This window comes from Cryptomeria japonica, chromosome 10 (assembly GCF_030272615.1).
Source record: "Cryptomeria japonica chromosome 10, Sugi_1.0, whole genome shotgun sequence".
Lineage (NCBI taxonomy): Eukaryota > Viridiplantae > Streptophyta > Pinopsida > Cupressales > Cupressaceae > Cryptomeria > Cryptomeria japonica.
This window is the reverse complement of record NC_081414.1, coordinates 682,513,725-682,529,689: the sequence shown is the minus strand read 5'-3', so window position 1 is coordinate 682,529,689 and position 15,965 is coordinate 682,513,725.

Sequence of the window (15,965 nt, the reverse complement as noted above, 5' to 3'; positions counted from 1 at the left end):
AATTTTCAAAATTAGGATTTGTATCCTCTACCAGAGTTTCCATACTCTCTATAGCCAGTTGTCTGTCAATAGTGTCTACCAGTGGGGAATCTGAAAGAGGTGGGGGTACATTGTCAGTTCTTTTCAGGCTTGGTGGTCCACCCACCTTACCTTTCCCCTTATCTTTGTCCTTTTGATATACTTTGATAGTTTTTGGCCTAAGTAATTCTTCCTCTTTTTCTTTTTCCACAAAGAATATATCCCATGCATCTGTTGTTTCCTCAGATACTTCATTTACTCTACCAGCCATTAGTGCTACATGCTAGTGAGCAGTGGAGAATATTGTCTAGTTTTCTTCACTAATTAATTTGTCTATTTCATTAGGTGAGTTAACTAGATGCACTGCAAGTATTTTTTCAATCTTAATTTTCTTATCCAGCTCAACAATGGCTAATCTTCTAGCTTCAAGTCTCCTATACAGATCATTTGGAATTTCATCAACAATTTGCATCAAAAATTTCTTATATATATCTAAGTGTAGAATTACACTATTCTCTATGCTTTCCTTATCATCAACTGATAGTGTATTGTATATTTTGTTTATGTTCTTCAGCTTACCATCCTTTATAATTTCACTAAGAAGTTTGTCTAGAGGAGCAATAGTTTGTTTCACCTTCTTCTTCTTAGGAGTCATTTTCTTTGCTGGAAACCTTACTGCCTATTGTTTTTGTCTGGTTCTTTTTGGTGTAGGAGAGGGTACCAGTGAGGGTTTTCTTTTCCTTTCAACTCTTTTAAATACTGTCGGTATATCACTCTCAGAAGAAGTTCCAACTAGTGAAAGATGAGTTTTCGGTTGAGGTGCTTCCAACTCACTTTCACTTATACTAGTTTGTCTCAAAACATCTTCCTTGATTGCCTTTGCCTGTTGGGTTCCTTTTCTTACAGTTGCTTTGACTTTCTTAACCCTTTTCCTAGATTGAATAGTACTTTCTATTGTTTCAGCACTACCAAATTTAATGCTTGTCGGTTAAGTCACAACTTAACTCATCTGCTGGTATAGAAGTAATTTCAAATTCTCACCATCAACCGAGGGAATAATAGCAAGTTTTTCATTTTGTTGCTAAACCCCCAAAGGATTTTTCTTCAGTTAGATGAAGAGTCTCTTGCCAGTGGAGTGTTACTATGCTCTATCAGTGGAGGAGTATTCCCATCAACATTCAGATGTGACTTTCTGATCCATTGTTTTGAGAATTCTTGCTTTACCTCTTCAACCTTTTCTTTACCTTTCAAACTAGGACCTTTGTTATTTGCCAGTGATGCCTTACTTTTACAAAATTTTGCAATATGTCCAATTTTGTTATAGGCATAATAAGTCACATTGTTCTTCTGAATAGCTTTCCCATATCCTATGCCGGTATGTGTTCTACATTGATTAGATAAGTGTCCAAATCTTCCACAAATATAACATCTTACATTCATTTCGCAAATCTTTGAATTATGACAAACATTGTTGTATTTAGAACATTAACTGGTGGGTGTATTAGTATTCTGATATTTTCTAGATCTACACTAATTTTCTCTATGACCATACTTGTTACAGTTAAAGGATTTGCCATTAAATATGCGAAAAAGGATTCACATATTAGGTCTGCTTATTTCACATCCTATTTCACACACTTCCTATTACAAAATGATCTCATACATATATGAGTCATATTACAACTCGCCATGTCAGCTTACAATGATTTTACAATTAATTACAAAATACATTTTAAACAAAATTGAAGTTGGCCAAGGTACCGGTATCCTTCCTTTCACTGTCGGTATTTTGTATGCCGGTGTAGAGTTTGTTGGTGTCGGTGTCAGTATCTTTGTCTTGCCGGTGTCATATGATTGCAAGGTTTCCATCAATGACAAAACCTTCAATCACCTACAATTTCTCATTGGAGTGTGCATTTGCCAACAATATGGAAGCATTTAATCAGCAGGGAAGTCATTATGGTATAATCTAAGATTGTTTTCTAGTATTTATCAGGCCCTGTGGGATAATTGGGATAGCTAATCTTCAAGGTGGATGGCTCATTTGTTCAGAATTGTAAAATTTCAATTATCAGCATAAATAGTTTTGATGAAATAACACTAGCAAGAAAAAGAAGGATTATCGGCATAACATATACAGATAAATCAAAGGGCGGATTCATGGAGGCACTTAAGTAATTTTCAGTATGGTGCGCGCTCTTGGAAAAGTCACACCATTAGGATAGCTTGTTCCGATGAGGCAGAAGGAGGGTGCTTGTTATCAACTTGTATCAGCTTATCGAAAAAGCGTAAAAATTGCTATACCGATAACCTATGAGGCTATCGGTGTAACTTGTAACAATAAGGCACTGGAGATCATGGACTTATACCATCGGGAGATCAAAAATAGCAATAAAAATCTATCTCAATACCCGATGGCTGAAGGGAACTGAAGGCAGGCCCATCAGAGAAAAAGACCATATCAGGATAGTGCAAAAATAGTTAGACCGATCCCCGATGACATGGAGAATCAGAGGGTGGAACCATCGGTATTACCTATACTGATAAAACAAACTCGAAAGCATAAAGCATAAAAGTGCATCGGAGACTCATTGGGACTTCAGAAGGAATAGAAAAGGGCTATTCTGACCCCGATGAAGATAAAAGAACCTACAGGGATATTGGTATAAATTATACCGATAAAGTAAACATTAAGTGAGAACTCATCGGGACATCGGAAGATGGAATTTCATGCTATAACTATTAAGACAGATGGTGAGTTGAAAAGAGTTCTTCAGGGTGAGTTATGCCAATAACGTGAGGGATTTGGTCATAATGTGGATTGGTATATTGAGATCATCAGGACATCAGAGGGACATAAAATGAACTATGCCGACACCCGATGAGTTAAGTAAAAGAAAAACAAAGGTGAATGCATTGGGGAGAGTTATGCTGATGGAGCATGAAAACAAAAAGCAACGCCGAAACTAAAGGAGTGCCCATTGGGATAGGAGAAAAATTGCTATCCTGAGACCCGATAAGTCGGTCGGGATAGCTTGTGCCGATCAAAAGGTGAAAAGCAGTAAAGTCATAACAAATGGCGCCAAACAATTGAATCATCGAGAAAAGTTTCGCTGATTAGCTATTGGAAGTCCTGAAGTGAGAAACTGGCAAAATGGCTTTCATTAAATGCATCCATTGAGTAGGTCTGTTGCCACAATAAGCAAATCCATCAAGAGTGTGGTAATTAAGTACAAGATTGGACTCCTTGGGATATATAGCCAGTGTTGCATAACAACATTTCACACAAAGTTATTGCAGAAAGATATCAGGTGTTTATTGAGAAATATTCTGAGCTGCTGAACATAGAGTAAAGAAATTTGTAGAGATCGAAGGGTCAAGCTCAAAAGGGAAGTGAAAGGTTGTTAAAGTATCCAGTACCATGATGAAAAAATTAAAGGGTGAAGTAAGTGAGGCTCGAAGAAAATTAAATCAAGATATGATAGATCCGATGGGATCTCCAGGAGCTAGGTCATGCAGAGCTAAGGTAAATTTTCCTATTCGTCACCAGTTGGAGGATAGATACAAAGAAATTGGAGATGTACTCACAACAGTGCGTGGGAACGAGTTGTTTCTTTTTCATTACCTCCGTAGGGATGAGCCTATACCAATTTCAAACTCAAGGAGTGCCAATTTAGGTAAACTCATGGTACCTAATGTCTTTGTAAATATTAATTTATTGAAGCTCCTAGTAATACATTATGATACAAACAAATGATGCATTTTGTTGCCCAACGGGACTGCTTTAGTTCACTTTGTAGTAGCCACAATTTAGGAAGTTTTTGCAGTAGATCTGGAGGCAGATGTGCCCTTATCATTTGAGGATTTGGAAGAGGAATACAGAAAAATGGATACTACATACCAGTGTTGGAACCTCACTATCCACAAAGCAGAGAAGGGGAGGCTAATAGATGAAGATGGTCCTCCTTATGATATGACTATTTTCAAGAAATATCTATAGTATACATATATGGCTTGTGGCCAGGTTGGAGGAGTTGAAGCTCCTGATGTGGCAAACATAGGACCGCTTGTTTCAGTAGTAGATATCCAGAGACATGAGCTTAGAGCTTTTTATTTTGCTTCATACCTGGTGGATAGACTTCATGAAGGCTTCATGAACTTGAAATATAATTGAGATAAGCATTTCAAGCATTATTTGTTGTTAATGCATATTATTTTATTTTATGGGAGATTTAGGGGATTATGGTCAGAAGGTTTGAATGTAAATACAGTAGGGAAGAATGGATAGGATCAACTAGTGCAGTTGTGGGTTTCTCTCTGGGATTACTGATATGTAAATTCTCATTACCTCAAATTTGAGGAATTCTTTGTTAAGCCAATTTTCTTTCTCTTTGGTGAGCCTCTGCAAGGATCATTTTCTAAGGATGTCAAGAAGTTTCTTAGGCCTCACAAGCACAAAAATCCAAAGGTTAGTCACAATTGGGGTGATTGGTACTCATGCCAAAACTTCACTTTTGTTTGGTGCTATGGATTTTAAGGTTATCCCTATGTGCTGTTGAAACTTGCACCAGACAAGATTTCCTTTTTGGAAATTGTAAGGCAATTCAGTGTCTCTAATGCTAAGCATTTTGGAGGTTCACACAAGAAAGCCTTCCTCCCTGGTACACTTCATTTCCAGGATTTTAAAATTGTATCTACCAAAGCATATGATGTTATTGATAGGAAGTTGGTGGATGAGTACAACCTGTTCCAACACACGTCTAGAATGTATTATGATCCTGAGGGTTACATCTACACAAGCAGGAAGAGACAAGAGTTGGGAGATTACTTTCATCAAGAGGATGAGTTTGAAGACGTGCAAAAATATAGGAATTGGAGGAGCTTGTAGAGGTTATGGAGACCATGGAGAAGAAACTAGAGGAGAGGAGACAAAAGCTAGACAACATGGAGGGAGACCCAGCTGAAAGTGATTTAGAGGAGAACAAAGTAGTTTCCAAGCTTCGTGCACCTGAGAAGGAGAAGGAACCATAAGCACAAGATAAGCTCCTCATTGTGTTAAATTTAGAAACAAATGAGAGGATGACAGAGCACGCTTCATTTGTTTCAGATGATCAATTCATCAAGTCTAAAGAGTTTAAATCCTTTTTATATCACTTCAAAGGGAAGAATTTTAGGGAAGTAATGTCAAATATCACACCAGAAAATGAGGAGGAAATGTTGCAGAAGCTTAAAGCTGATATTGATGCAGAAATAGAGATAATGACCCCTCAGAGAGGAAGACAATTTCTAGTGGAAGTAGGTATTATTCTTTTCCTAGGATGGGATTTGAGTGCATCATTCATTTTTGACAACTTATTACATGCAGAAAATAAAGACTTCAAGTTGAATGTCCAAGGGGTTAATGATATATTCATTGAATTGAGGTATGATCCTGATGAAAAAGCAATGTTGTTATGGGCATTGTATCCCCCAAATAAAAGGTCAAAAATCATAGATCTGGATAAAGCCTTTGGTCACATGATGACCTTGAAAGTTGGAGAGGTAGATCTTATGGTTACTGTTGACATAGGTATTAATATCTCAAAATTCAATAAGGCTCAGATGAAACATGAGATGGTAGAGAAAAATAAATATAAGGCTCTATATGAAGAAACTCTTAAGAGAAGTGGGCATCCGATCCCTCAAATTACCGATTCAGGAGGCCAATGGAAGAAGAAATTTGAAAAACTAGCTTATGAGCACACTAAGTTGAAGAGGGAAATGAAGAGCATGAGGGTTGATATTGCTTGTATATTGATGAGTAGAAGATATTATAATATGGAGAAGGAATTGAACAAATTTTGGGATTTATATTAGCGGAACATGGACAATATGGTGTCTAATACCAGAATTCAAGATAGACTCAACCTGTTGTTACAAGATGCATCGATTAGGGAGAAGGTAAAGAAGAAAGTTTAGGGTTTTCTTATCACACATGATGAATTCATGAAGGAATTGAAATCTGAATTTGATGAGTGTCAGAAAATTGTTTAGCATGGGGTTCCCAGTCTGGTAGATGATAGAGGTGTGATTAAGGATAAGACCGTATGGCTTTCTAGGTGTAAGTCTTTGCTTAGTGCAGCCCAAACCATTGCCAAAATGGATATTCTTGACATGAATGACACAACCAATCAGTTGGAGAAATTTTATGTAATAGAGAATGTAGCCAAGGATGCAATATTCAATGCTACAACCTACAAAGACGCATGCTATTTGTGGTACATTCAGAAGTGTGGACAATGGCTGGATCGAAAATCTTAAAGTCATTGTTTAGTTTTGTGTTTATAGTGCAATTGATGTTTTGGTTAGGTTGTTTAGTTATTGTTCAGTTAGTTGTTTAGGATAATTAAAGGGTGTTTCCTTTCATTCATATCTCTTAGCATATGTATTTATAATGAGTCATTTTGTATGTAAAGGCAGCTAGGATTAAGAAAAAACATACTGCTTGGAAGGATTGCAAGTTATATGTATTAGGGAAGTCTATAGAATGAAGAAGTATCTTTTCATGCAAACAAACTGTAATGGAGTATTTCCAAGTGTAGCTTATGTATGCAATCATCTCTTAAGGATTAATATATGAAGGTTCATTGTTTCTTTTTCTAAGTAATGTGCATACTTATGTGTTGATGAGTTATCTTTGTCCTCTTGATAAATCTGTCATATAATTTGCTATGATGTGCCATCACATGTTGTTACATTAAGTATGAGGTTGGGTTTGTCATTGTTGTGTAACACATACTGAAACCTTCATAGTTGATGATTAATATTATCTCAGAAGATAAGATTTTTATCTGCAAAGTGTCATAAATACCCTTGGATAGAGGCATTGCTCTGTTAGTTATCTTTTAAGGTCTTGGTTGGCCATGCATTCAAGGTCCTTGATAGAGAAACATTCTTCCTAAATTATATATGAACTGATCTTTACATATTTCTTTTAAGTCCTGAAAGAATCCTTATTCTCATTATACTATCATAATCATTTTCATTTCTTTTCATAGGCATTCACTTAAAGCACATAATAAAGCATAATTGCAGAACAACAATTTGTTAGTTTTTGTAATTTGCTAAAAGGCTTAAATCCACTTTAAATAATCTCTTTTGTGCTTGAGAGAAAGAGGTATACCCACCTAGGTTCAGTGGAGCCTTAAGTGCAGAGGGATTTGTTCTTTGACCATCCCTATTCGTTGGCCAAGGCTAGTTGGATTATTTGAGGATTTGGAAAACCCTTAAGTTTTCCAATTTGTGGTTTTGGGCACCAACAGATTGGCAACTCTACTAGGGAGTTGTGATAAGAAGTATTCAAAATTTCTGGGGGTTTCACTTCAAACTCAGCTAGAGGAGGGAGCCCAAAAGATTGGTAAAAGATATTGTTCCTCTTAGGGGGTGGCAACTCTACATGTAATACATGAATAATAATTGGTATGTTGAGAAAATAAAAGAAACTCCTAGAAATTTTTCATTAAGATTTATGCAGGGGAGGAGATCTCTGCACAAAGGACAAGAAGATCTTGTTCAGTTGAGTCCCAAGAAAAGGAACAAAGGGAAAAAATCAAACATGGAATTTGAAGGATATAAAAGATTTCCTAGTAGGGCGGAAGATTCTTCATTTGCTGGTAAATCTGAGAATAGAGAGGAAAATCCTTTTTATAAAATAAATTCAAAGGATAATAGACATAGCCATGATGAGATCATGACTATTGAGGAACATGAAGTAAAACAGTGGAATGATCTTATTCTTAAGATGGATGATATGAATGCCGATGATGCCAAGATGGCGAGGGAACTTAAAAGGCAACCAAATTGGGTGTTATAGAAACTAGGAATAGAGAGAAATAATATTTCAATCCCCAAGGCAAAAAAGGTAGGAGAAGAGAGAGGTGAAACAAGTAGACAAGTAGTTCCAAAATATAGTCCCCCTCATATGAGGAGAAATGGACCGGCCTTTTGTAACCTATGATAACCTGTTGGTAAATGAAAATAGAAGATGGAGGGATGTGCATAGGGATAAAAGTGAAGAGAGGTAGGAGGATGGAAGAAGGAATGGAGATGGGGGAGATTATGGGAACCAGATTAACACAAATAGGGGTAACCATGTAGGAAATAATGGTCATAATAGAGGTAACAATGGTAATTATGGAAGTGGCAATGGTGGAGGTAGGAACAGTAATAAAAGTAATCATAATGGCAATAATAATGGTGGTGGAAACAATCGTAACTTCAATAGAGGAATTATGAACAATCAAAGCAACCATCATGTTGGCAGGCAACCCTTAATCATTGAAAGATACAGACAATTGGATTTCACTAGCATTGTTGGTTATCCAAATCAGATCACTAATGATTTGAGATTAGAAATCCCAAAATTCTCAAGAAATGGAGTTGATTCAACAGAGTAGCATGTAATTAATGTAAAAAATATCATCGAAGAATTTGAGATTTGTCATGAAGTTTTTTATTCAATCTTTGATAGAGGATGTAGGGGAATGGTATAGAAGCCTCCCTGACAGGTGTATTTGTAGCTGGCAGGAATTTGTAATGCTATTCTTGAAAGAATTTGGAGATCACAATGATCCTTCATTTGCATCCCATGAATTAACAAGCATAAGGAAGAATCAAAATAAACCAGTTGCTGAATTTAATAAAAGATTTACTAAAGTATTAAATAGAATACCCAAAGATGTTAGACTAGTTGATTCATTTTTTATTAACTTTTATTTGAGTGCTTTTGATAGAAAAAATCATAATGAAATTTTATCTCATAGACCTAACACTTTACAACAAGCATTCAAAACAGCTGCTACTATTGAAAATAATAGGAAGGTGGCTGGGAAGGTTGCTAAGAGAGATGATCCAAAGCTGTACAACTCTAGGATTCCCAGGAAAGATGATCTTACTCAAATCATGGACATGCTTAAGGAATTAAAGGGTAAGAAAATTCATAATGAAAGGCCACCATACATGAACAATAAGCAAATAAGCTACAATAGGCCAAGGTTGCATGACATGCCATATAACACAAATTGGAAAGATGGAAAACTAGTAAAACCAAATACCAACAAAGAGATTCCTAACCCACTAAAGAAAGCCAAAAAATTTGTAGATGAGTATCCATGGTGTGATGTATGTAATATGCCTCATGTTGCAAAATAGTTCATGATTTCCTAGGGCTTGATAGAAGAAGAGGATAAAAATGAGGATTATGAACCAACTGTGAATGCCCTTTCATCTGATTCATATTGGGGAAGGAATGAGGATTTATTTGAAGAAGAAGAATATTCTGATGTGCATCAAAGAAAAGAAAATTTTCAATATAGTATACAACAAGTTTTTTCTAATGATGTTGAAGATATCCCTACCTTGAGAAAATTATTTCAGGAGGAAGCAGTGCCTTCTTTGAGAAATCTGACTGAAGAGGAGAAGAAAGCTTTCACTATTGCAGCTGTGGAACAAGTAAAAAGTAATTACCAACTAAGGAATAGGAATGTAAATAATGAGCGGGGCAAGCCAATAGGCATCTTCGCCAGGGTCACAAAATTGGGTGGAACCAATAGTAACGTGGCCAAGGGCAAGGATGCAGGTGCCAAGAGAGGGACAAAACCAAAAAAAACTGAACAAATTGAAATGCCAAAATTGGTCAAATCAGTTGAGAAGAAACAAATCAATAAGCCTTCTTCAAACTGTGGAACTTTCATGTCTCAAGCGTTGTCTTGGGTAAAAGTTTCTATGCCCTTTCTTGAAGTGATGAAATTTCCAGAATATAAGGATGAGACCCTGAATATTATATCAAATGTTGGTGATATAAGCAAAGATGTTTCTAGGTTGAAAGAGGACCCTCTAGTGATCTACTTAGGCACGTATATCACAAAAAACCTCACACAAGTTGATCCATTTTATTTGACATTGTTAATTAACAATAAAATGGTCAAGAACTGTGTGATAGATTCAAGGGCAGCAGTGAACATCATGCCTGAAGATGTCATGAGAGAGCTTAAGATGCATGTTGACACACCTTATGGTAAGTGTTATGCCATGGACAACAGGTTTGTACCTGTGGTGGGTATTATGAAAGATGTAGAGTTTAGGTTTCCAGCTTGCCTAGATACCACATATAAGATAGACATCACAGTGGTACAAGTTCTTGCAAACTATGGAATGTTGTTGTCCAGACAATGGTCAAATTTGGTGGGTGGTCACATTCAGCTCAATCTATCCTATGCTACTATTCCAGTCAAAGGGACAATGGTGAGGATAAACAAAGAGCCAAGATCTCCATATCTCATAGAAGAGGTTGATCCTGATGAAGAAACCTACTTTTGCCATTCAGATATGGACAACTTTTAGGTAAGTATTTCTAAACCTTTAGAGATCAATAAAGTTACACAAATAGTTTAATAAAATGAAAACTTAATTTGGAAATTATACTTTGATGGTGCCTATAGTAAGGAACGAAATGGAGCAGGAGTTGTACTTATTTCACCTAATGGAAAAAAATTTAAATACTCTTTCTTGTTAACTTTTGAATGTACTAATAATGTTTCTGAATATGAGGCCCTCTTATTAGGTCTTAAAGTAGCAAATAAGCATGGTACTAAGTTAGTAATGGTTTATGGTGATTCAGAATTAGCCATTTCACAAGTTAGAGGCAAATTTGCTGTAAAAAATGAAAAATTGAAAAACTACAGGAACAAAGTTTGGGATCACATTGAATTATTCAACGCTTTCTCCATCAATTGGACTAAAAGATCCAGCAATATTTGGGCAGACTTCATGGCTAACTTGGCTATTAAGCACAATGACATCCCTTTGGATGACATTACACAAGTGGAGATCAAGACCAGACCGTTAGTGCCCGATAATGTAAAAAGCTAGCAAGTCTTTGATGATGATAGGGATTTACTAAAAACATTATTTTGTGAAGATCAGTATGAGCACCAGTGGATGATTGGAATGGACTTGTGGAGGACAAGGATGTCAAAGCAACTGTACTTGGGCAAGAAGTATTGCATCTAAAAACTAATAAAATCCCGAAAGGATTGATAGAGCTTGAAAGAATGTTTGATGATAAAGATGTAATGACTTTCAGGCCTAATTCAAGAGGATGTGAGGAAGTTGAAAAGGTAAACTTGGGAGGTGAAAGCAACCCAAGAGAAGTATATATTGTTGGATATTGTTGGCATATGGGAAGACTATTGATATGATGATAATGTATGTTGTCATTGATGTTAATAAAGTTGGTGAACTAGTATGAAGAAGCATGAAGAGATGTAGTGAACCGGTGTGAGGGTTTCACTTAGTGTGACTACTGATCAGTAGTCTCAGCTCTATGGTTATCAGTTTGGCGATCCAGCTTGTGTGATGCAATCGATGATACTCTGTGATGATTTAACAAAGAGATGTGAATGAGATCAAGGTGCCACGTCATCTTTGTGCGTGTTAGGGTTTGAGGCATAAGTAGATCGACCACGTTTGAAGTCTACCTTGAGAATGATCATTCTTCTTAATGGTATGAGAAGAAAGTGTGATGGGTTACTGATTCCCATGAGCGGTGATGAATGAATGATGCAGATTGTCTTGTGATCTGTTTGAAATTTTAATACTCTATGCAATATGTTTGGATGGTCAGGATTGGACCGTTTGTGTTGTAAACCTAAGCATCTTAGGGTTTAGGGTTTATGTTACTGACCTAACTATTGTCTATAAGGTTGATGATGTTTGTTATTTTAAAGTTGTTGGGAAATGTTGTGTGTGTATCTGAGTAAAGAGATACTTGATACTTGCCATACTAGTAAGAGGGGAACTGTAAAGTGTGATTGCAGAGTAGAGTATATGAAAAGGATCGACCTTGGCATATAGTGCTGTTATCAGATCAAGAGTTTTACCTGTTGTTTTCTAATCATTTCAACAATTTGAAAATCCCTTTACTGGGTAGCTTTAATAGGCTTATTGTAAAACCTATAACTAGGTGACTCAAGATCATTGACTTCTTTAAATCCTCTAGCGAGTTAACCTTTAACAAGGTTTCAACCTTTAATAGGGTATATAGCCATCCCTTAACCGGGTGATCTCTAGCAGGATTGGTTCCTAGCAGAACCTTATTGTAAAGTCTCTAACCGGACTAGGCTCCTAACAGGCTAAGCTTCAAAAGAGTTCAAAACAAGCTTGTGGGTATTCATCCCCACTGTAGTTTTTCCCATTTGGGTTTCCACATGAAAAAACTATATGTTATGTGTTATGCATTTTTCATGTGATGTTTATGAAGTATTTGGTTGAAAGACTATGCATGTAGAATTTAAAGGTTATGGTATTTCTAGTATACCACATGCATATGTTTATGGGTGAAATTGAAGTCGACTACTGATCGTATTTGAAGTGTTCAAACTTATTATTTTATGGTGTCTGGTGTCTTACTGTGTTTAACCGATATTGCCATGGTTAAGGTCAGTAATGATGATAACCAGTTGGTATTGCTTTAGCTAGTCAAAGTGGTTAAAGAGAGTTTTTATCTATACTGATTCACCCCCCCCTCCTCTCAGTACCAGTTGGGGTATGTATTGTTCATCATTATTCATCATTTGGTATCAGAGTGCCTCCAGGTCCTCGGTGATATAAGCTTAACCACTTGAGGTAAAAGATCCTACTATAATGATGAAGAGGGAAGGTCCTAAGTTCAATAGAGATGACTTTAAGATATGGAAGGACAAAATGAATATTTACATCAAGATTATGGGTGCTCAACACTGGAGCTATGTTGAGAATGTATTTGTAACTTCCAGTGACACTTTAATTGATGATCAGAAGAGAAAAATCTAGGAAAATGGGCAAGTCATGGAAGCCCTTATCAATAGCCTATCAGACATTGATTTTATTGATGTTCAAGACAAGGAAACACCTAATGATGTATGGGATGCACTGGAAAACATCTATGGTGGTGATGAGCATGTAAAGAAAGCTAAGGAAGAAAGCCTTAGAGGTAAATTTGAGGATATGAGGATGGTTGAAGGTGAAACAATTCAGCAGTATGCAATTAGGATTAAGACGGTGGTTGGTGATATCAAAAGAACTAGTGAAACTATTGATAATACCACTATTGTTAGTAAAGTCCTTAGATCATTATTACCAATCTTTGCAATCAGAGTTTCTGCTATCCAGGAGCTAAGGTCTATTGATAAGACCAAGGTATCCTTAGATTCTATCATTGCAAAATTAGCTGCATATGAATTGAATAGCTATGATGGTAGTGTTTAGAAGATTGAGTTAGCCTTTAAAGCATCTACTATACCATCCAGAAAAGGAAAAGAAACTAGTACCAGTTATGAATCCAGAAAATGCAAAGATATGGATGATGAAGAGATTCTAATGGAGTTTGAAGCCCTTCTTGCTAAAAGACTTCTAAAGGGAACTAGAAAATATAGAGGTAAACTTCCTTTGAAATGTTTTTCGTGCAACAAGATAGGACATATAGATGTTAATTGTCCCAAAAATGACAATAAGGATAAACTGGAGAGGTTTAGAAAATATAAAGGAGGAAACAGAAGAAATTGCCTAGTTGTTGTGGATGAAGGTGTCACTGATGAAGAATTAGAAGATGAAGAAAATGAAGACATAGTGTTTGTAGCACTAAAGGAAGAAGTGTCAAAGAAGAAAGCTCTTGTCTCTCACATTGATAATTCTAATGAGTGGATAATTGATAGTGGTTGTTCTCACCACATGACTGGTGACTGGAGAAAGTTTCTATCTTTGGAAGAATATGATGGAGGTGTTGTCAGATTTGGCAACGATGCACCATGCTTGATGAAAGGAAAAGGATCCATCTCACTGAATGGAAAATGTAGTGCAGATGATGTCTACTGGGTAGAAGGTCTTAAGCATAACCTGTTGAGTGTTGCTCAACTGAATGACAAAGGATTAGCTCTAGAATTGAAAGGTGGAATTTGTAGTATAATTGGGAAGAATGGTGAAGTTATTGGCACTGGTAAATAGACCAGAGGTAACCTATTTCAGTTGAATGCCAAGATAAGTCAGTGTCTAATGGCTAAGTTTGATGATAGTTGGATATGGCATAGGAGGCTCTGTCATATGAAATTTGACAACATAGTTAAAGCCAGAAAGATCAAGGCAGTAAGAGGATTACCTTTTCTAAACAAACCTGAGAATTCTTTGTGCAGAGAATGTCAACTTGGGAAGATGTCTTCCTCAACTTTTAAAGGTAAGTCTTTCTTAGCAGAAAATTTACTTGATCTTGTGCATAATGATTTGTGTGGTCCTATGAAAACTAGAAGTATCCAGGGAGATAGGTATTTTATGATTCTTACTGATGACTACCCAAGAATGATGTGGGTCACATTCTTTAAAGACAAGTTTGAAACATTTGGAAAATTCAAAGCCTTCAGAGCATTAGTAGAAAAAGAAAGTGGTAAAAAGATAAAATGCCTGAGAACTGATCAAGGAGGAGAATTCACTTTTGATGAACTCAATAAGTACTATGAAGATAATGGTATCAAGAGGTAGTTGTATGCCCCAAGGACACCACAACATAATGGCATAGCAGAAAGAAATAACAAGACTGTAATTGAAGCGGCTAGAACTATGTTGATCCAAGGAAAGGTTGCTCACACTTTTTGGAGAGAAGTAGTGAGTAATGCAGTCTACACTATGAATCGGGTACTCATCAAGAAAGGTAAAGATAAAACCCCTTACGAGTATTGGACTAGGAAAAATCCCACTGTGAGTTACTTTAAAGTGTTTGGTAGTAAGTACTATATCAAGAGAGAATATTTGAGCAAATTTGATGCAAAATGTGATGAAGGAATATTTCTGGGATATTCCACTAAGAGCAAATCTCTCAAGTGATACAACAATAGAACATAGAAGATTGTTGAAAGTATCAATGTCAGGGTTGATGAATCCCCTAAGGAACCTGAGGAAACATGTAGCGAAGAAGTGGAAGATGAACCGGGTATAGCATTCTAGGAACCGGTTAAGAAATAAATTTGTAAAGATCTTAGTGTTCCTATATCGGTAGAAGTTGTAATGAGAGAAGAAGAAGAAGTTAGTGAAGAAGAAGAAGAAAAGCTAGAAGACCAAGCTAGAATCATTCCTAAAAATGTAAAGCTGCATCATGATCCAAAGAAAATCATAGGAGATAAAGATGCAAGGATCACTAGAAGAAAAGTAAAAGAAAACTCTTGCATGATTTCTGAATTTGAACCCAAGACTTCAAGAGAAGCTCTTAGAGATGAAGACTAGATTAAAGAAATGGAAGAGGAGCTAGACCAAATAGAAAAGAATGCAACATGGTCTTTGGTGCTCAGACCGGAACATAAAAATGTCATAGGTACCAAATGGGTCTTTCGGAATAAGCTAAATGAAGAAGGCACAGTTGTCAGGAACAAGGCTAGGCTTGTATGTAAGGGATATGCTAAGGAGGAAGGAGAAGACTATGGAGAAACTTGTACTCCTATGGCTAGATTAGAAGGTGTTCAAATGCTATTTGCATTTGCAACATTTAAGGGATTTAAGGTTTATTAGATGGATGTGAAGTCTGCTTTTTTGAATGGAATCCTAGAAGAGGAAGTTTATATAGAGCAACCAGAAGGGTTTGCCTTATCAGAAGATAGCAACATGGTGTGTAGATTATATGGACTAAAACAGGCACCTAGGGCATGGTATGAAAGACTACACTCTCATCTTGTGAAGATTGGATTTTAGAGAACAAGTGAAGATAACAACATCTACTTGAAATCAAAAGGTGATCAAATTTTGATTTGTGAAGTGTTTGTGGATGATATAATCTTTGGAGGAGATGATAGAATGATTCATGCATTTGTAGATGAAATGAAGAAAGAGTTTGAGATGTCTTTGATAGGAGAAATAAAATTCTTCATTGGTTTATAGATTCAACAAATGAA